Source organism: Lactuca virosa, chromosome 9, assembly GCF_052849685.1.
Source record: "Lactuca virosa cultivar CGN04683 chromosome 9, Lactuca_virosa_CGN04683_v6, whole genome shotgun sequence".
Lineage (NCBI taxonomy): Eukaryota > Viridiplantae > Streptophyta > Magnoliopsida > Asterales > Asteraceae > Lactuca > Lactuca virosa.
The window spans coordinates 84,831,135-84,855,101 of NC_136434.1; positions in this window are offsets into that span (position 1 = coordinate 84,831,135).

The window sequence follows — 23,967 nt, forward strand, 5'->3', positions numbered from 1 at the left end:
ATTTGTTGTATGTGAGCTGCTGATAACTCGTGGTTGTTGTTAAATCCTTGTATGTTATGGTATATAAGTAGTGGCATGTTGTTTGGACTATCAGGAGGTCTGTGATCATCTAGTTGGGTACCCTAGGCATTGGATGCAGTCATGTAGGATAACCTGGGAACTCTTGATCTAGTCTTTCTTGCATGTTCCTTGTATGGTTGTGGCTCTAGAGTAACATCACTTGTTCGACTGTCTATATCACCTATGATTGCATATAGATACACATTCATTAGTGATCTTTCATTCGTGACATAGTGTGCTGTATGAGACCCTGTACGTGGTAGTGAGTCTTCTCACTTTATTACTTATGTCATAGTGGTGTGAATGCTAGACAAATCGAGTCTTATTTTCTAATTGATGATATATGTGCTTCGAGTTGCTGATAAATCTAGGACTGTTGTGAGTCCATGGGACACTGATAGTCTCCAGGGTTGCTGATAACCTACATGGCATGTTGTTAGCCTACAGAGCGTGTTGTTAGCACATAGGACTGTTGATAGTCCTAGGGTTGTTGATAACCCATAGTTGATTATTATGTTGTGATGTATGTGATATTTTGGGAGGACTCACTATGTTTTGGCTTACAGTTGTGGATTAAATGTTTTGCAGGTACACTGGTGATCATGGGAAGGCGAAGGCATAGTTGTACACACTCATCATCAGCATTGGGGATTTCGTATTTATTATATTACTTGGATTTTAAACAAATGTATTTTGGAACGAATGAATTTTCTTAACTTGGGTTTTTATGAAAATGATGTTTTACTTTAATTAAAAATTAAAGTTTTTTTTTGTGTGAAAATGGGACGTTACAAAATGGATATAATTCATGACTACTAATATGCAATTCATCAGGATGACCAAGTTTGGATCTTCAAAGACCCTCCACCCGACAAATACAACTAATAAAACCCGACACGACACAAACTCAACAAAAAAAACGACTTTGGGTAATATATTTTAACTTGTTTAAGTAAAAGGATTTACAAGACATGCCATGAAAATTAAAGGTCAAGCGAGGGTCAAAAAATCCAGCTCGAAATGACCCGTTTTTATAGGCTTAAATCGTTTTTGTAAAAGAAATTATTTGAAATGTCTTCAGATTACCAATAAAACCAAAACATGCTATAAAAAACAAACGTTGAGATTTTGTTTTACACTTTAACATGCTATAAAAAAACAAACGTTGAGATTTTGTTTTACACTTTTAACCTAATTTTAATTTTTTTTGTTACGAATTTGATCAAAACTTTAACTTTTGTTATGAACTAGGTTTCACACCTTGCATAGGGATGACAAATAATTCTGAAAGCGATGGGGAAACAAGAAACCCGAAGATTCAGGCCATTCGTTATAATTAGGTAATGGGTCAGAGATCAGATCAGGTAGACATCAACATCGCTATTGACGTCTACCCGATCTCTAAACCATTATGAACAAAAACTTTATTTAACCAAATATATTATGATCCAAAATTTTTATGATCCAAAATGATATTATCCATAAATAGTATGATCTATAAATATTATGACGATTAATATATTTATCATTCGATACTTTTATAATTGTTAAACATTAAAGGTCGAACGGATATTCAATTCAAAAATACACAAAATCAAAAAAACATAAGTATCTTCAATGATGTACTATAAAGGTTAAAAATTAAAAATAAAAACATAAAAAAATAAAAACATAAAAACCGAAAAAAATAATACAACTAAAAAACGAGTTTATGTTGTTCTTAAAAAATTTTAAAAATAAATAAATAAACGAAAAAGAAAAGAAAAACAAACTTAAATAACATTATGTGGACGTTCGTCGCACATGATGTTATGTATGCGTTGGATGAAGAAGTTTTGGTTCATTTTGAAGTAGGCGGAGATTTTTCACCAATTGTTTTTACTTGCAACTATTTAGCATCGTATTTTAAAATATCTTAACTTTTTTCATAAGGAAAAGCTTTATGATTACTAAGCTTCCGGTACTCGCTTTGTGCATCTTTTAGAGCAGCAACCTATGATATCCCGCTAGCGAGACTATTCATCTTACGGTTAAAGATGCAGTTGAAATCGTTGCATTTCAACCTTTTTGAGTTTGCTTGATGTCGGTTGAGCATTAAATCGTTCTAAAACCCGCTCCCAAAATGCATCCTATCTTTGGTGATTTCCGCGCTTTTTATCTTCAGAAACATCGACAAACGTCCTAGCCAAAGCCACCTCTTCCTTTTCCAACAATTTTTTTTTACTTTTGGCGCTTTGTGTAGTCGTGTTTGTTTCCGACAACTGGTTGTTGCTCGTCGCTGTCTCATTCGGGCTCGTCACTAGAATCTGATGATTCTAAGTTTTGAGTATCACGATACTGGAGTACCTCGGGCAAAGAACTTTGGAATTAGGTTTCGAGAACCCATTGAGAATATTGCATCTATTGAGTAAAACCCATATTATCATGTGGAATACGAAATAAGTTGTAGCTCTGTTGCACCATGTATTGTTGATAGTTTTAATTTTTCTGATAGTGTTAATATTTTTGATAGTTTGGCTTTTGTTAGTAGTTTTTGTATTCTTGAGAAGAAACAATAACTTTTTAACTTGGACCCCCTTGCTTCGATTTGTGTTTTTGGCTAGAACAACATTGTTTTGATTTTCCTTTGGAATCCATTGAACATAATTGAAGAAGTGTGGAAGGGAATTAGATAGGGGAATCAAATTACATAGGGGAATTGAGAGACCTATAAAGAGTTGAAGAAAGAAATTATTGGTTTATATATAGGTAAAATGTAAAATAAAAATAAAAATAAAAAATAATTTAACTCTTTGACATGATAATGGTCAAAGAGGACAATTGATGCAATAATGCCTTTCCTCGAGATTCTTCACTAGATATCATAGGTTCCATAACCTACCAAAGAGCTAACATGCAGTCCAAATTTTTGCTCATTGTAATCATCCTGGCGGTACCGCTGCCTAATTACCGTCTTCCAAGCCACTCTGACCACCCTTACAACTATACACGTATAACAACAAGTTTGTAATAAGAAAATGAAATGATTTTTGAAACAAAAAATAACAGGTAAAAGAAATCCTTAAAAACATGTATGATATGATCCAAATCTTATTCTTCTCAAAATTAATTTTTATTTTATAAACTTACTATTTTAATATATATATATATATATATATATATATATATATATATATATATATATATATTCTTTTTAGAACATTTTTAGGCTTTTCTGTTTGACTTTTTACAATCTTTTCTATAACAACATCTTTTATAACTTTTTTGACAATTTATAAAAATATTTACAAAAACATTATAAACTTGTTTTAATTTTTTTTTTATATATTCATATAATTCTTTTGAAATGAAAGTATTCATAAATTTGTAAAAGAATGTAAAACATTGTATTAAAATGAAAAAAACAATTGTATGAATACATGTTTCTAAAACTAAGGATATATATATATATATATATATATATATATATATATATATATATATATATATATATATATATATATATATATATATATCGTTGCGACATATCGCCAGGTCCTCGGGTCTTGGAGTATTGGATCCGGATCGAAGATCCGGGATTGATGTCGTCCGCTTATTCCCGACTTGATACCAAGCAAGAACCACAACAAATTTTTAGAGCTGCCCCGAGGCGTGAGCCCCGAGAGCAGGCTCCGACGATCAACTTAGATCGGTGTTGATGGATCATACATAAACCAGTCAAGTCTTAACGTCTGGACCATGCTAATGGATCATACATAAACCAGTCCCCCAATCCGATGTGATTGGTGAGAGGCCAATGACATTGGGCTGGATAGGCTCAAAGCAATAATGCATTAAAGAGATTACTGGAACGATCGAACCACGACCATGAGAGACGTGGTGTTGTGCAATGGGCTTATGCTACATTGTCCGTCTTGATACTCCTTTCTCCTCAAGAGTATAATCTGATCGATGTGATGCAACATAGCTGTTGCAGATAATATGATGCAGGGCAGGGCTGCTAATGACGTTATTTATTGCAAGACTTCTATATGATAATGGTGTCGAGAAGATGTCGGGCCAAGGTGGCTAGGTGGTGCGACCTCTCCATACATTTTCTAAGATAGTCATTTGGTGCGGCTGTTATACCAAGCTTCGAAGTTCGCAAAGCAACTGCGACGTAATCGATCCATGATTGTTGCCTCCTAGTTATGCCCGAAAGTTATCCATAGAAACACCATTGAGAAAAACGCGCATGCTGCGGCGAGGGGGGATGAGATCCGCAACCAACGCCAGGTAGCAGGTTATATTTCTATGCCCAGGGGGAAACTTTGGGTGACTGGTCAGCAGTGCACATTTGGTGAGTCCCGTGTAAATGTTTTACAGGCTGAGCTTTGCTCTGCGATCCTACTACCGGCAGGCCCTGAGTGTCACGGTATTGGGAGTGGTTATTTGAAAAGACAACGCAATCAAATCACAAGCTGATTCGAATTTCCTCTCGCAGTCGTTCTGAGGCGCTTTGCGGAGTAGGAGGAGTAGCATACTGCTCTTACCCCCCCCCTTTCCTTCAAAAACTGAGTGAACCGATCTGCAACGCTTATTCTGAAAGCATATCTTGTTTAGCGGGGTCGTAGCGCGTGAACGCTTGAGTGATGTTGATTCTTGTCTTGCATATTTGGTGGGCTATTTGTTGTCATAAGCTTTCTTGCTTTGGTCCTGGATGGTTCATGTTACCCACTAGTTTGGTTTCTTCTCCAAGGATAATGCTGGTCCATGAGATTTATTTGTTCATGTTTTTCCTATTAGAGGGATTTTTTTCGAAAGTTTGTGTTAGCCTTAGGAATTGACTGATAGTGACTCGTACTTGCTCTGTAGGGTGTTAGGATTTGGAGGATGCTTCCCTTTGACAGGGGGAAGTTGTTTGGCTCAACGACTTAGTATTCATACTTAACCAAAGCTTTATGCTTTTGGGAGTTCGTGCTCGTGAGCTTAGGGTTCGTCCTTTCTTCGAGTTGATAGCCCTTATTTATAGGCTAAGGCCTTAGTTATCCTTTTTTATGAACCGTGGATGGTTCACTTTTGTTAGGGTATTCGCCTTTAGTCGAAGTTTTCCAATTACCCTTTAAGACTTTGCTCTAAGTCTTGGTCTGAGGAATGTCACACTCCGTGCCTAGTCATCAAAGTTAAGACGAGATCGTCACCTCAAGGCGTTAAAAACTTAGGTATTTTTGTATCAAAGGAAAGGTTATGAGCCTTTAAAGCCTTTGTTCATGTCATGGGCAAAGGTAGAGGGCCTTTGGATTAGAACGACATGTTTTGGGAAAGGTTATGAGCCTTTAAAGCCTATGGTTGCATCCTTGCATCGATTTCGATTGAGTGATGTGTATGATCAGTCCTTGTTACCACTCGGTAAATGTGCACAACCTCTTATTGAAATGATATCAATCTTGAATAAACTTTGACACTAAATGGGCCTAGAACAAGAGCTAATTGTTGGGGTGTGATTATCCACATCGAGTTAGATCACATTTCCCTTGCCCTTGTTGTGTCTTATTCTATTTTTTCTCCTTGCTCTAGGAGTAAGAGTGGTGCAAATTGTGCTCGTTCCAAGTGCGGGGGATGAGCCTCCCGTCTTGTGTTTCCAGGAAGCAAGCTCTATTCTGGTGCGTCTCCACCATCTGGACGATATGTTAGGGCCATCCAGGCCACACTAATGAGCCTAACATCAACATGTTTTCTCGATGATAACATATAGAGTGAGGCTACTACATGAGTATGCAACATTAATTTCGTGATGTTTCTTTCATGTCTTGGTGAGATGTCACCAATTAGTCACCTACATAATCTGTCTTGTAATGAGAACTGATATCCATCTTCAAGGTGTTTCTTGCTTGGGATATGCCTAGCCGGATTATTCCAGTGGTGTGTGGTGATGCACGGCTTATATTGCACAGCTTAGCGGAACTGACCAGGTTTAGCAATCTGCGATCGTTGATGCTTTGTTTGTTTATAAGTTGTAGTGAAAATTGGTGCGAGGCCGCCGAAAGCTAGGAAGTAGGTTGCTAGAGAGGGAAGAGCTACGTTGCTAAGAGATGGGTTGCAAGGTTGTTGGCATAAATAAAGGCAAAAAGACTTGTCTGAAATGAATGTTGTCGAATAGTGTCATCGTCATACTAAGATGTGGTGTGGAGGATGCCTCACTGGTCGTCTGAGCACAGGAAGAACATGTTGATTATAATGGAAGGATCACCAAATGTGTGGTGCTAAACATGTCGTAGGCTTGTGACATGCGACTTACGGTGTGCGGGTTAGCCGAAACGACCGAGCTTGGCCGACAGTGATCGTGGAGGTGTCACGCAGGAGAGTGTCACCTGGGAAAGATTGGGCTTAGCAGCCGGTGATCATGAATAAATCATTTGGAATGGCATCGCGTGGAAATTCATTGGGCTTAGCAGCCAACGATTCATGAGTATGACATGCAAAATGGCAACGCATGGAAATGGATCGGGCTTAGCAACCAGCGATCATGAATATGTTATGCGGGATGGCATCGATGGAGATGGATCGGCAAAGGTTGTGAGCCTTCAAGCCTTGTTCACGGTGCACGTCATGATAGTGGGGTTAGGCTGAGATGCCAAGCAGCTCAAGGAAAATGTTATGTCTAAAACTTGCAAGAGGAGCCTTCCACTATAATGGAGTCGGGTTGAGAAGCCAAGCGACTCAAGGCAAGGGTCATGAACCTTCTGAACCTTTAGCAAGATTGGGCTTAGCAGTCTTCAATTTATGTGTCTGACCCAGGTGGTTGGTTTGGCCAGAATGTAAAGGCACTCGATGCTTTGCTACATCATTGGTTGTAATGACACGTGGTGCCCCACTGTCTTGGACATAGTGATATTGTTTATCAAGAGTTGAGGCTACTGAGATCTGGACAATAAGGTTGTTGAGAGCCTGGCATTGCGACTATTGGGGTAGGGTAGCGATAGTACATGGAGCTAGTCGACACGGCTGTTGGGAGACATGGATCGCGATTGTTGAGCTGGGTAGAGAGGCTGCCCAGGGCTGGTCAGCACGGCTGCTGAGAGCCAGGAAATATACTTTTTGAGGATTGGACCGTTAAACTCCTTCTTCATTTATCACACTAATGTCTTCTGGGGATGCATGATTATATACAATGTCTGCTTGTTATGTAGTTCAACTCTTTGCTCGAAATAGAGCTAGCACTTCTTCATAGTGTTGTGTAGCTTGTTCACAGCTTGGTGGTGACCAGCAAGGCAGTGTTTTTACGGTTTTGCTATAAGCATGGTTGTACTTGAGATTGGTATCCCATTGAATCTCACTATTTTTTGTTGGTGCTTTTCTAGCATTGGGTATTAGCATGGATGAACTTGAGTTGTTTTGTATGTATTAGCTTGTGCTTGCACATTTGATCCATGTTCATTTTTACACGCCATTGCGAATGATAATAGTAAGTTATCTAGCTCCATACTATGTAATTAATAGTAAGATAAATATACGATAATGGAAGGCAAAGTGTACACAAGCATATGTTTTGGAAATTGTTTACAACATGTGCCTTTGTGTAAGCTTGTAATGTGAAATACTTGTATATTGGGTAAAAATACTTCAGTAGTATGCAATTAGTAGGTGAGCTCCAATGGTAACGAAACAATTTGATTAAGTCGAAAACTGTTTGTCAATTCAACTATCAAAATGTGGTATCTTTTCATCTGAAGATAAGATGTTGTGGTAAAAATATTTTCTACTATGTATAAAAGTCTAGTATTTGTTTCATAAATATTTTAACTCCTTAAAGGTAAGTGCATGCCATGATTATCATGATAGAATTTTGGTAAATATCTTTGGTTTACTAAATAGAGATAATATATAGATATATATGGCATTGATTTATTTGAGAAAAGAGGGATGGGTAGACCTTGTATCCAAAGTAGGTCGATGTTTATCTGACGTCGGTTTTCAATTTGAGCCTTTATGTCATGCTAAGAAGTGCAATCTCGTCATACAACCCTTGAGACCGTTATCTGACATGGATGTTGTGTCGATCCCCGAGGTCTGTAGATAAATGCAATGTGTTTGGTCTGTGGTTCTCGCGGTCCAGTCACGGCCGAAAGTTGTTCATAGAAACTCTGTTTGAGGAAAAACCCGCATACCCCGATGAGGGGATGAGATCCGCGGTCAGCGTCGGGTAGCGTGTTATATATCTATGCCATGTGGAAGTGGTCAGGATGTGCGCGCTTCACGAGTCCCCTGCACGTTCTCCACTGACAGAGCTTTTCTCCGTGAGCTTGTCGTTGATGCATTCTGAGCGTCGCGTCGCTCGAACGGTTATTTTGAAAAGACAAAACACTAGTGTTTGATAGTTAATATGTTTTCTTGAAATCATATACTGATTTGTGATCGTTTCAAGGCATGTTGTGGGGTAGTAGCAATAGAGTAGTACTCTTCTCCCCCCCCCCCCCCCCCCTTGGGTAGGGGTTGGATCGCAACGTATATTCTGAATACGTGTTTTGTCTAGCGAAGCTTGCGGTATTTGAGCACCGAGTGGTTGACTCTTAAGTTATAATATAGCCATTTTTTGTTTTTTAGCCAACCCATTAAAAAGGTGATTTAATGGGAACCCAAAAAACCATTGGAGCCCAAAAAACTGTTGGGCTCAAAAAAGATTTTGTTCAACGCACTTGGGGGAGTTCAAAATGAAATATAAAGTGCCCCAAAATGAGTTGTTAGATCTCATTTAAAATACTTGTCCCAAATGTTGGGTTCTCTTTTGAGAATGTCGAGCGATTCCGGACCACAATACGTTTCTAAAAACATATTTTGTTGGGCAGAGCTTGCGAAACACAAGCGTAGAATGGCTGAATTTTATCTTTTAAAATTGAGTCATTATTGTGTTGTAGGTGTAGCCCAATAAAATCAGAAACTGGATTACGGAGGCCCAAAATAGTAACAGCCCAAAATAATATTCTTTGGAACCCAGTCTCGAAATTAGGCCCAAATGCTGATTTTCTTGTTTGAACTTATTAGGGCACCCACAGGCCCACTTATGTTTTTATCAGCTTGAATGAAAAATGTTGCAGCCTCCTTTTCACGATCTTTCACAAACGGCAAGAAGGAAAATGGAATCCAACGTATGGAGCTCCTAATAACTGCTCGATAGAGTTCGCCATATGCAGACAAAGGTTGGAGCTCGATGAAAGGGGGTCGGAGTGAAGATCAGAGTTCGTTGTCGGAGTTCGTCGTTAGTAGAGGAAGATCGGAGCAGCCGCGTCTTTGTCGGCTGCTGAGGAGCGGTGATAACCTTGCAACTTCAGTCTGTTGTGTCGAAGATGGTGAGGGAGTTGCAAGCGGCAACCTGGAGTTTGATTTTGGGTCGCGCTAAATGGAGGAGGCGAGGTATGGATGCCTCGTTGAGTATGGAACGTCCGGTGGCGTCACCGGTGGTGATTTTTTTCTATTTCTCATCAAGATTCGTCATCAGAGGAGAAGATCGGGGCGTCGCTTGGCGACTGTTGGTGATGTACCTTCGGGGGACAATGCCAAATCAAGAGAAACAAAGGCCGGCGGTCGACTGGCGGGCAACATTACGGCGATGTTGTTGCTTTGATCGTCGATGATTAATTGAACACAAGAGTCGGCGATTTTCGTCTGGATAAGCAAAGGTTGTTACCAGGGTGCTACCAGCTAGCTGATTTTCCGGGGGTGCTTCGTCTGAGCTAGCGACCGGTGTCGCTGACCTGCTGGTCCTGCGATGGCTGAATGTTCCAAAAGGGTACAGATGACACGCAAATGTGTGTCAAGAAAGGCCATGTCATAAATGAAGATGACACGCATTGCGTATCATTAAAGCCCCTGTCAAGAAAAGCCATGTCATAAATGAAGATGACACTCATTTTTGTGTATCGTAATTTTAAATGTTTAAAAAAATATATTTATAGATTTACTAATTTTCAAATTAAATTTGTATTTAATGTCTCATAATAGAAAATAAAACACCATATACAAAAAATACAATCGATTGCACAAAACTTAATGTCATACAAATAATCGTTCCAATAGTAGTTAAATGTAATACATCAAATGTGAAAGAGATGAAAGTCGTCAACAAATAATTGTCGAACTACAAGAACTTGTTGCCCCCCTTCACAGGATCCAACCTACTTTGCTTGAAACTGTGCACATCAACAAGACCTGCAAATTTGAATAATGCAACCATTAGATTCACATAAACCAACAAATCCCAAACTTTTAAGATTTAACTAAAACAAACTTTTTTTCTGATCGTAGGTGTATATTATGTAAAGATCAATGAAACGAAACCAGAAATGGAAAGGAGTCTCATGCTTGATCGATCCCTGGAATAAAGTTAAAAATTTGTAAATCAAAAAGTATAAAAGTGTTAATTTACAAATCATTAAGAATGTAAAAGATTAGGGGGGGGGGGGGGATTCTTACTTGTATGATCATGAAGAAAGTCGTTTTTTAAAAGAAATATGCAACCACATTTCATTCTAGTACCAAAATATGCAACATTTTACCAGTAGCATAATTGGTAAAAAAAAAGTGAAACATTGTTGCATAAATTGGTAAAGAAAATGTGGTTGTATATTTGTGTCATTTGCATTAATTGGCAAAAAGGTGAAACATTATACATTGATATTAGTTTTAAAACATCATTGTATAATTCATGTCAGATGCATAAATTAGTAGAAAAATGAAATATTAAGAGTGACAAATAAACTGAAATTGTAAATGATACCTGTTGAACTATCATCCCCATTAGCTTCCCTGTTCTGTGCATATACCTGGGATATCTTCCCCTATCATATTAGTGTGTGCCAAAATAATGGCAAAAAATGAACCCAAAAAACAAGCAGAAAATAACTAATTTGGTCAAAATTATAATATGTTATATGTCATCACTAAAATAATAGGAATTATGCTCATTAGAAACATACCAGTTTATTGTGAAGATTACCATCATTTAAGAAACTTTTCCCTGCATTACCTGAGAGTAGGAACATTACATGAGCACAAAAGAAAATTTTAATAAGTCTCTATATAAATCATGAAAGTAAAATAACAAAGGGTAAATTAATAAATTATGTATTATGGACAGACAATCAATCACCTCTTAAGTTACATGAACGCTTTTCATTTGAACCCACCAGCAACAATTTGTCATCATAACCTCCAGACATATCTGAATAGGATACCTGATACTTCTCATTTGTATGATACTTTAAAGGTGAAATACCATTTGGAAAACTTGAATTATTTCTGTCAAAGTTATCTCAAATTTCAGTTCATTGTGGATATCATTTGAAGGTCCAATCATAGAGCCATGAGATTGTTCACTAGCACATTCCTTCTCCATTGATATGCACTTCTTTTCATATTGCAAAAACATGTAGGCTGAATTCATAAGTGTCTATAAGGTTCTACTTATAAATCTGTCTATTGTCTATTTTTGTAGTGCAAGGCATAATATAAAACCTGGATAGCATCAGTTAAAGCATGACCAATGTGTAGAGCTCCATTCACATTAGGAGGTGGAAGAACCTGCATTTACACATAAACAAGACATCCATAACCAAACTACATTAAGCCACAAGCCACAATTCCAAAACCAATCTGTTTAAAAAGATCCATAGAAACATCATTGTTTATGAACATTTATAGACACTTACGAAATAGCAGAGAAAATCACAAGAGACTCATGACAGTGAAAGGAGGTTTAGAATCAGAATTCGGAATCTGTGGTTCCAAAGTCATGATAAGCTCTATTTTATTTCCAATTCCATTTCCATCCATATTGTCTGTGACAGCAGGAACTCACTGGAGGGAAGCTTCTAATGCTTATGGAAGTCTTAACAGAACCTTTAGCCTCTTCACCATCATTTATGTTTTTCTAATCTGCTTATATCGACATCTCTTTTGCCATCATCACACCATGAGCAACCATAAAAATACAAAATTAGCAGACTAAAAAAATTACCTCAACTAATGTTGTACCTGGGATTAAAAAAACAAAAACCCAATGTTTCGTTCTTTGATTTCTTTGTTTGACTAAATCTCATAAACCAATGGATGATCAGTTTTAGTCAGAAACCAATAGATGATATAACATAAAACTTATAAAAATTCACTAAAAACCTTTAACAAACACCATCTAATCAAAAGTAAAATACATGTATGGCCGCATCAACAAAGTCCAATCCTAAGCTTTGTGAACTTTAACTGAAGTCATTTACAGTCTGAGATACACACAACCCGAAAAAACTCTAAATAAGAATAAATATGTTGGCATAAGTACAAAAAATGAAATTTAAAAGAGGATACTCAGACATCAATCATCTCCTGGACGGAAGCCTCCTTGAGAGTTTTCATCTACGGGAACCAAGACACGTTTATAACTCCAGTGCCATCTCTTCATGATTCCCATAATTCCATCAGTAGAGATGCTACATGCTCTTATTGTCACACCCCCGAACCAAACAACGGAAACGTCCGGGGGCTTGGTGTGACTTTCAACATTGTAGTATCATTACAGAGTATATAATTGAAACATAACATCATCATCATCACACATGTAATATAACAACATTCATTGTTTACATCGAGTATTGTATTTGAATATTACATGCCAAAATAGTCAGAGTATGATGAAACAAAATATAACACAATATCCATTAGTCTGTTTCGTTCATCCTGCTTCAACGGTTTCCTGAGAATACAAGTTAATTTAAAATGGTCAACATAAAAATGTTGGTGAGTTCATAAGCATGTTTGTGAAAATGATTTGAATAACTTTGAAACCACCATAAAATCCTATATTTTCTGCAAACTGTTTAGTATGTTTGTGTCAGATCTTGTATTAATGCATGTATGTTATTGTTTATTTGACTAAAAGGGTAAAGAGAATGTAGAGAGAATGTAAAGAGCATGTAAAGAGAATGTTCCCAGACAACCCGATGTTGTCTGTAAAAGAGAAAGCTGCCATACCAAGCCCCAAGGTTGAGTACCAGTACGAGTATGTTTCTGAGTAATCCAAAAGAAAAGATAATGGTCTTTCGTAACTTCATAACGTTAATTCCTCTAAGCGAGCCGTCATAACCATACTAAATAATGACAATTTTGCCTGTCACGGCGTTGTTGGACGCCGGTTTTGATTATAAGGTTTCCGTCACCCTAGAATGAGTTAGTCTAACTGTAGCGAACAGCTCAGGTGTGGGGTGTCATCCCCGTATAGATCTATACACAAATCCCCGCTCTCCCTCCAAGAGACTCTGGTTATAACTACAGGCTACGATCGTACACTTAATAGGTGCCAACCGACAAAACTCACTAGATCCTTAATCGAATTTACGCGAAGAAAAGTATAAACTCATTCCAGACCCAATGAACCATGTAAGTGAACCACTAAGGCATCGCTAAACATGTAAATCATTTCAAGGCCCAATTGGAATGAGATTATATAACATGGGCCCGAAAAATATATGAAAGGACAACTAATGCCCATTTCACATGTAAGGTATATACAGACCCAATAGCACAAAAATAGTATCCAAGGTCCGTCGCACATGTTAATGGGTCAATGAGGCCCAATAAACATATAAATAGTATACAGGACCTATCAAACATATAAATGGGCCACTAAGGCCCAATAACCTAGAAAATGATCAAATTAATCCGTTTGTTAGTTTATCGTTGGTCTTGGTTTAAGTATTCACTAAAATAGCATAAAAGCCCACTTTTTGTAGAAATGACGTTCTTGGCCCAATAAGCCAAAAATTTACAATTAAGGCCTAATTTTTGTAAGAATAACACTTTAGTCTCCATTTTGTTCAAAACTTGTGTTGATGACTAGTTCGTGGTAAAAATAACATTTTAAACCTATTTTTTTTGTCAAAAATATCATTTTTGGCTTGATTTTTGTGAAAACACACAATTTTCTGATTTTGGGCTTTTCTGACCTAGTTGTTGGAAAATTTGTAGAAAAATCATCGTAAGTCGAAATTTGGATCCGTAAATTCTGGAAGTTTGGAAATTTTGTCTACTTTGTTCGAAATTTTTCTCATAATTTTTAATGGCTTCTAACAAGTGTGAAATTGCTCACCTTCACAGGATGGTCTGAAATTATTTCAAATCTGATAGGCAGTTTTGTAAAATTCGCCAAAAATTGTAGAAAAATCGTATGAAAACGTGAGAGTAGTCATTTTAAAGGTATAAACCTGAACTTTTTGCATGTAAAACAGTTTTGAAAAATATTATGATTTAGGTGGTCAAGACAGTTCGAGATTGGACCAAAACTTTTCTGTGAAGGGCTGATTTTTGAGTTTAGTTTATAGATCTTGGAACACAACACTCATTTTTACTATTTTAAGTGTATAAATCCCAGATCTACTAGTTTACATGTATTATATGTGATAACACATACTTTTCTCAAGGTTTTCATGTAGATCCAAGTGATAAACTTCATATTCTTAACATATTTTTAGATTTATGAAGTAAATAACACATAATCACCAAATAAATCATGAAAAACACACATATTCATGCATACACACATAGATCTACACAACACAACTTGTATTCTCCCCCAAAACAAAGTAAAAATCAAAAATAGGGGGTATGAACTCACCTTGGGGTGATGGATCGGTTTTGGTGAAGAATTGGAAGAATACTTTTTATCCTAGCAAGCTTTCTTGAGTAGATCTTGAACTTAGATGGTTCTAAGAACATGATCCACAAATATATGGATGTAAGAGGAGATCTTTGAAGAAATCAAGAAGCTAATCCATGGATCTAAGTAAAAACTTACCAAAGATGATGATCTAGATGAAAATCCTCTTGAAACTACCCACAATTCTCGAGATTTTTGATGAAGGAAATAAAAGAGCTTCTTGAGTTTTTGAGAGAGAATGAGATAAGGAAGTAAGTTAGAAGTAAAGAGTGGAGAGGGGATGGTGGTGGTTTGGCCGAATTTAAGGGAAGAGAGGGAAAAAATGGGTGCACTGTTACATGTTGGACAATTCTTCCTTCCTAGATGTATGCTAGGTAATGCATGGATGTATGGAATATAAAAGTGAGGTGGCACTCACAATATCCACCACCTTTTCTCTCTTTTTTTTTACTTATGGGCTAACCAAACCCAAGAGGGAGTTTTTAGCCCAAAAGAAAAGGGTTTTCGGGTTTTAAAGCCCAAAGATAGGAGGTTTCGGCCCATCGTGATTAAATAAGTGGGTTTTCGGCCCAATAAGGTTCAAGAAGGTTGTTTACGGTCCAATAAGAGGATCCTAGTCCATAGTGAACTTGAACCGGGATGTCTAGGGTTTTCAACTCATAGTTGAACATATGCGATGTATTGTATTAGGTTTTAACCTTCATTCAAGAGTTTGGATTCAAATTGATGACGTTGATTGAACATAGGGTATGATATTCACTTAGAGTATAGTTATTATACTAGTTGAGTGATTATATGAGAGGGGAATTTTCCTAGCAAAAATGCCAGTTGTGACATCATCCCCCCGTTAGAGGGAATTTCGTCCCGAAATTCTTTCGAAAGGTAGGATCATGAATGAGGGAATAGGTGAGGGTACTTCTGCTTCATCTGATCTTCGTGTTCCCATGTGAATTCCGGGTCACGCTTTGCATTCCATCGAACCTTCACAATTGGAATACGACTTTGCTTCGTACGCTTCACTTCCCTATCCATTTTCTCGACTGGTTCTTCGGTGAACAGGAGATTCTCGTTTACTTTGATCTCTACTAAGGGAATAGCAAGGGCTTCATCTGACAAGCACTTTTTCAAATTCGAGATGTGGAACACGGGGTGTACATTGCTGAGCTCCGAAGGTAGCTGCAGCTTGTAAGCCACTGGACCAATCCGGGCAAGGATCTCGAACGGTCCAATGTATCGCGGGTTCAAATTTTCCTTGTTTCCCAAGGCGAACCATTCCTTTCCAGGGAAAGGCTTTCAATAACACCCAGCCTCCGATTTGGATTTCCAGAGGTTTTCATCATTTGTCAGCACAACTCTACTGTCTATCTCGTGATGCTCGAAGTCGAATTCTGATTTGGATTATATTCTTTGTCGTTTTGCGAATGGTTTATGGTCCCGTGAGAGTACTGGCGAGTGATCTGTATCTTCGACCATAAAGAGCCTCGAAAAGAGCATCATTGATGCTCATGTGATAGCTTTTATTGCGTGAGAATTCAATCAAGGGCAATCGGGTATCCCATGACTTGCTGAATTAAAACACCCAGGCTCGGAGCATTACTACGAGTGGTTGAATAGTCTGTTTGCTTTGGCTATTGGTTTGAGGGTGGTAAGCAACGCTCATATCTAGCTATTTTCCCATAGCCTTCTGAAGTGACTGTCAACGTCTTGAAGTAATCCCGTTATCTCGATCCGAGATAGTAGATACCGATATTTCATGGAGTCTCACGATCTCCTTGATATAGATCCCAACTAATCTTTCCGTCTTGTTTGATTTATGTATTAGCAGGAAATGGGCAGATTGGGTTAACCTATCGACGATCACCCAGATAACGCCCAACTCAACTCTTACAACAGTAAGCTTCGTCCTTCGACTTCGAGAGTTTTATCCATCCATGTAGTGCTTTCTTCGCGATATTCTCCGGCTTTGATGCTTTCAAGGCTGGTCGTAGATTTTGACAGTGTTTTGTTCTTGCTTCGTGAGCAGATAAGTATGTTATCGATGAAAATAATTAAAAAGGATGACTAGGAATGGTTGGGGAAAACTCGGTTCATAGGGTTTATGAATACCGTGGGAGCATTCGTTAGACCGAAGGGTATCACGACAATTTTGAAATGGTCATGACGAATTCGGAAAGCGGTTATTGGAATGTCCTCTTCTTGGACTCGGAGCTGATGATAACCGGTTCTTAGATCTATTTTGGAGAAGCAACTAGCTCCTTGGGGATGGTCAAATAGGTCGTCAGTCCGAGAGAGTGGGTATCGGTTTTTGATATTGAGCTTATTCAATTTCCTAAAATCGATGCACATTCTGAAGGATCCGTCTTCTTGAAGAACAAGACCGGAGCTCTCCAGGGTGAGAAGCTTGGTCCGATGAATCCTTTGCGCAACAATTCTTCTCAATTGACTGGTTAACTTCTGAATTTTTGGCGGGAGCTACCCTGTAGGATGAATTGGCAATTGATGTGGTTCCCGGTATGAGGTCGATTCGAAATCCGACCTGTCTCTCTTGGGTACTCCCGGAAGTTCTTCGGGAATTAGATCCGGAAAATCGCATGCTACTGGAATACCTTATATGTTTACTTCTTCCTTGGTCTTGTCCACAACATGAGCGAGGAAAACGTAGTTCTTCTGGTGCAGGCACTTCTATGCCTTGATGCACGAGATAGGACGAGGATTGGCGCCAGGTTTATCACCATGGATTATTAGAGTTTCGTGATTGGGAAGGTGAAGGCAAACGACCTTCTCGCGACACATAGTATCAGCACAGTGGGGGCTTAACCCAACCATGCCGATTATCACATCAAAACTCCTAATATTTACTGGCATTAAATTTTATTTGAGATGAATGGTTATTTAGTGTTAAGGTGTACTCTACATAAATATCCTAGGTTAATTCGGTTTTTCCCATTAGCCATCTCCACCGTGAAGGCTTCGTTTAGCTTCCGGGGTTGTTGTCTTAGTAAGTGCTCGAATTTGTTATTAACGAAGCTTCGCTCAGCTCCACTATCGAGTAAGATGCAAGCAAAAGAGTTGTTAAGTGGGAACGTACCAGTAACAACTGTCGGGTCTTGGACTGCTTCACCTTGACCCAAGGTCAGGACCCTTCCTGATCCTTCTGCTCCTTGATTGTTAGCCTTGGGGCAATTGAGCCTGAAGTGACCGGTTCCTCCACACCCGTAGCAGGTGTGACTGGTCTCATCATTGGTGTTGTCGTTAAGGTTGTTGCGGTTGTTGTTGTTTTTGTTTGGCTGACGATTCTGTCGTGGATAAGTTCTACAGTATTTGGTGGTGTGACTCTTTCGGTTGCATTTCTTACAATGCAGCTCCCGGCAGGCTCCCTTATGATGGAAATTGCACTGGTTGCATTTTGGAAGGCTTCCAGCATATGGTATCGCTGATGTTGATGTAATAGGGGTCATGGTCGCATGAACAACAACAACATCTTGCTTCTTTGGGAACCCTTGAGTTGGTTGTCCCTTTCTCTTACTTCCAGACTTTCACTTCCTGCTCTTAAGCTTGGGGTTTAGTGTGCCTTGATAAGCTGTCGCTTGTTGGTTTCCGTGCTCGTTCCTTCGGCTGGAGTTGTCGATACTGTTTTCACCTCTATTGGTGTTGTTTGCGTTGAGTTGTGCCATGGCAGCGGTTACTGCTGCTGTTACAGCAGCTTGGAATGTAGCAGAGTCCATCTGCAAGAGCAGTGTCTCGTGGGTGTGCTTGTTATTTCTGTGGGATGACATTTTCCTGCTGCATGATGATAAGCCAGATGGTAAGTAGTGATCGTTATTCCTGGTTGTACTCTATAAATTTCGCGTCTTGTCGCATGATTCACAATGTTTCAATCTACATCCCTATGATGTATTTATGGTAGTAGGTAATCGTGGATTTGGCATGAATATTAAGTCTATCCCTAGAGTTCATAGATTATTTTGGTTTCGAGATCCTTTAGTATCTAGCGGTTTCAGGGCTTCGGTTGTGCATATAAGTGAATTCGTGCAATAACATGAAATAAGGAAAACACATTATTGCTTCATTAGTAAATACCATCTTAACACGCGAAAGAGAATCATAACAAATGGTAGTGGGGGGGGGGAAGTTGATCCTAATTATGGCGGAAAGTGTCTGGTGGTAATTCTGATGAAGTGGATGCACCCTGAAGATGAGCTACTTGTCGCTCGGTGTCTCGTAGTCGTGCCTCCCGAACTAACTGCCTCGTTTGGGAGTCCCGATCACCTCCTCAGTTTGTCTCTCAGTTCTCTCAACAGCAGCCCGCATTTGGTCCATTTGATTGTGGGTGTCCTGAGTTTGGTTGCCAACGTCTCGGGTGCGCCGGACCATGACTGGGAGGGCCCGGTCAGCTGGTCCTCTATGACTAAAATCGAAGAGACCTAGGTTCCTACCGTAGTGTGGTCGTATCCCCTGCTGGTGACTCCATCTCCAATTATCGTGTGCCCATGGGGCGTGGGGCCATCGGGGCCCTTACGATAATCCGGTACTCTGGCCATATATGGAAGATTGATGACCTTGGACCCTGAATCCGAGTCATCATCGTCATTGCCCTCGAGCTCTTTCTCTTCGAGGTTCACTACCTGCTCGGCGGGCTCATCTGTAAGTTCTACTTCACATTCCTCCTCTGGTTCTTTCTCTGAGTCTTCTTCTGGTCTTCCTTTGGATCAAGCCACCCTGCATTCCCCTAATAAGGGAGATAGGGTTCTCCTGGCTAATGATACCCGGCCATAGCGTTCACACGAAGTTGTATAAATACTAGAAACAAACAGCACACCAAATACACCTATAATGTTTTAAATTTTTTACTTAGGTTTGGTTCTATAAGCTCTTTGGACAATTAGATGGTAAGTTTTTGATTCATTGTCCATCACAATTACTCCCGAACACATGTTGGTCGTATTTTGAATGAATGTAGTTGATCAGGCAACATTCACCCCCAATACGACTACATAACTGTCCGGGTTTAATAGCGATGTTCAAATCCTCCAAAGACTTTTACTGTTCTTGTTGTGTTATTAATCTAAAATGCACACTTAAGTATGTATTTTTATTATTATGTTTAGAGTAGTTTAGTCCCATTGTATTTATAGTTTCATATCCTGTATGATTAGATATGCTAGTTCACTATAAACAATGCTCTGATACCAATCTGTCACACCCCCGAACCAGACGGCGGAAACGTCCGTGGGCTTGGTGTGACTTTCAACATTGTAGTATCATTACAGAGTATATAATTGAAACATAACATCATCATCATCACACATGTAATATAACAACATTCATTGTTTACATCGAGTGTTGTATTTGAATATTACATGCCAAAATAGTCAGAGTATGATGAAACAAAATATAACACAATATCCATTAGTTTGTTTCGTTCATCCTGCTTCAACGGTTTTCTGAGAATACAAGTTAATTTAAAAAGGTCAACATAAAAATGTTGGTGAGTTCATAAGCATGTTTGTGAAAATGATTTGAATAACTTTGAAACCACCAGAAAATCCTATATTTTCTGCAAACTGTTTAGTATGTTTGTGTCAGATCTTGTATTAATGCATGTATGTTATTGTTTATTTGACTAAAAGGGTAAAGAGAATGTAGAGAGAATGTAAAGAGCATGTAAAGAGAATGTTCCCAGACAACCCGATGTTGTCTGTAAAAGAGAAAGCTGCCATACCAACCCCCGAGGTTGAGTACCAGTACGAGTATGTTTCCGAGTAATCCAAAAGAAAAGATAATGGTCTTCCGTAAACTTCATAACGTTAATTCCTCTAAGCGAGCCGTCATAACCATACTAAATAATGACAATTTCGCATGTCTTGGCGTTGTTGGACGCCGGTTTTGATTATAAGGTTTCCGTCACCCTAGACTGAGTTAGTCTAACTGTAGCGAACAACTCAGGTGTGGGGTGTCATCCCCGTATAGATCTATACACAAATCCCCGCTCTCCCTCCAATAGACTCTGGTTATAACTACAGACTACGATCGTACACTTAATAGGTGCCAACCGACAAAACTCACTAGATCCTTAATCGAATTTACGCGAAGAAAAGTATAAACTCATTCCAGACCCAATGAACCATGTAAGTGAACCACTAAGGCATCGCTAAACATGTAAATCATTTCAAGGCCCAATTGGAATGAGATTATATAACATGGGCCCGAAAAATATATAAAAGGACAACTAAGGCCCACTTCACATGTAAGGTATTTACAGGCCCAATATCACACAAATAGTATCCAATGTCCGTCGCACATGTTAATGGGTCAATGAGGCCCAATAAACATATGAATAGTATACAGGACCTATCAAACATATAAATGGGCCACTAAGGCCCAATAACCTAGAAAATGATCAAATAAATCCGTTTGTTTGTTTATCGTTGGTTTTGGTTCAAGTATTCACTAAAATAGCATAAAAGCCCACTTTTTGTAAAAATGACGTTCTTGGCCCAATAAGCCAAAAATTTACAATTAAGACCCAATTTTTGTAAGAATAACACTTTAGTCTCCATTTTGTTCAAAACTTGTGTTGATGACTAGTTTGTGGTAAAAATAACATTTTAAACCCATTTTTTTTGTCAAAAATATCATTTTTGGCTTGATTTTTGTGAAAACACACAATTTTCTAATTTTGGGCTTTTCTGACCTAGTTGTTGGAAAATTTGTAGAAAAATCATCGTAAGTCGAAATTTGGATCCGTAAATTCTGGAAGTTTGGAAATTTTGTCTACTTTGTTCGACATTTTTCTCATAATTTTTAATGGCTTCTAACAAGTGTGAAAGTGCTCACCTTCACAGGCTGGACCGAAATTATTTCAAATCTGATAGGCAGTTTTGTAAAATTCGCCAAAAATTGTAGAAAAATCGTATGAAAACGTGAGAGTAGTCATTTTAAAGGTATAAACCTGAACGCTTTGCATATAAAATAGTTTTGAAAAATATTATGATTTAGGTGGTCAAAACAGTTCGAGATTGGACCAAAACTTTTCTGTGAAGGGCTGATTTTTGAGTTTAGTTTATAGATCTTGGAACACAACACTCATTTTTACTATTTTAAGTGTATAAATCCCAGATCTACTAGTTTACATGTATTATATGTGATAACACATACTTTTCTCAAGGTTTTCATGTAGATCCAAGTGATAAACTTCATATTCTTAACATATTTTTAGATTTATGAAGTAAATAACACATAATCACTAAATAAATCATGAAAAACACACATATTCATGCATACACACATAGATCTACACAACACAACTTGTATTCTCCCCCAAAACAAAGTAAAAATCGAAAATACGGGGTATGAACTGACCTTGGGGTGATGGATCGGTTTTGGTGAAGAAGTGGAAGAAGATTTTTCATCCTAGCAAGCTTTCTTGAGTAGATCTTGAACTTAGATGGTTCTAAGAACATGATCCACAAATATATGGATGTAAGAGGAGATCTTTGAAGAAATCAAGAAGCTAATCCATGGATCTAAGTAAAAACTTACCAAAGATGATGATCTAGATGAAAATCCTCTTGAAACTACCCACAATTCTCGAGATTTTCGATGAAGGAAATAAGAGAGCTTCTTGAGTTTTTGAGAGAGAATGAGATAAGGAAGTAAGTTAGAAGTGAAGAGTATAGAGGGGATGGTGGTGGTTTGGCCGAATTTAAGGGAAGAGAGGGAAAGAATGGGTGCATTGTTACATGTTGGACAATTCTTCCTTCCTAGATGTATGTTAGGTAATGCATGGATGTATGGAATATAAAAGTGAGGTGGCACTCACAATATCCACCACCTTTTCTCTCTTTGTTTTTACTTATGGGCTAACCAAACCAAGAGGGAGTTTTTGGCCCAAAAGAAAAGGGTTTTCGGGTTTTAAAGCCCAAAGATAGGAGGTTTCGGCCCATCGTGATTAAATAAGTGGGTTTTCGGCGCAATAAGGTTCAAGAAGGTTGTTTACGGTCCAATAAGAGGATCCTAGTCCATAGTGAACTTGAACCAGGATGTCTAGGGTTTTCAACTTATAGTTAAACATATGGGATGTATTGTATTAGGTTTTGACCTTCATTCAAGAGTTTGGATTCAAATTCATGACGTTGATTGAACATAGGGTATGATATTCACTTAGAGTACAGTTATTATACTAGTTGAGTGATTATATGAGAGGGGAATTTTCCTAGCAAAAATGCCAGTTGTGACACTTATCGAAGGCCTTCGACCTAAAAACGATTGAAACAGGGAGAAATCAAAACCAATCGAATAAAAAAACACAAATATACCCATCAATATACTTACGATAGCGCATCGGTTCTTCTGAAAGAGAACTCGAAGATTGAAAATTCTAAATCTCAATCTAAAATCAAAATCATATGGAAGAAATCTGAAATCATAAAATCAAATGGGAAGAAATCTGTAAAAAAGAATTCCGAAGAAAGAGAAACCGATGGTGGTGTTAGTAGCCAACGATGGAGGAAAAGGGTGTCCTGGTGGTTCTACGGTTTTTATTCAAATGGTGGTGTTAGTAGCCAATGATGGTGGTGCGAACGATGGGTGGTGATCTTGTTGTATGTTGTGCTGGTGTTATAATGGGTATTTATTGGTGGCGGCGGTGAACCAGAGAGAACACGAAGGGTGGTGGGTGGTTGTCGAGAAGTAGGGGGTAGAGAAAGAGAGAGAGAAAATCAGGTGTGTTGTCTGCTTTTCTCCTCAATGTCAAGATTGAGATAAAAGAAGCATCGCCGGTGGTGAAACATTAAAATCAGATCGCGACTGGAATTTAGAAATCTCAATCTAAAATCAAAATCATTTGGAAGAAATCTGAAATCATAAAATCAGATAGGAAGAAAACTGTGAAAAGAGTTGAAGTCATTTGAGATACCGATGTAAATCCTTAGAAATCTCAATCGAGAAGAGAATGGAGAGTCGCTTCTTTTTTGGCGTTGAATCGTTTCACCACCGGTCGATCACCACTGGTCGATCACCACCAAAGACTCTCGCACATACTGGGTTGAGAGAAAACAAGAGAAGTGTAACACCCAAAAAAATTTCAAACAAATTTAAACTTTTAAAACATGTCAAGTTCATCAAAACATTACAACTTTGTTTTCAGAATATTATTTATTAGAGTATTCCCAGAAACATAAACATAATATGAGGAGCTGTACGATCATGCCTTCGCCTTGCCGCGA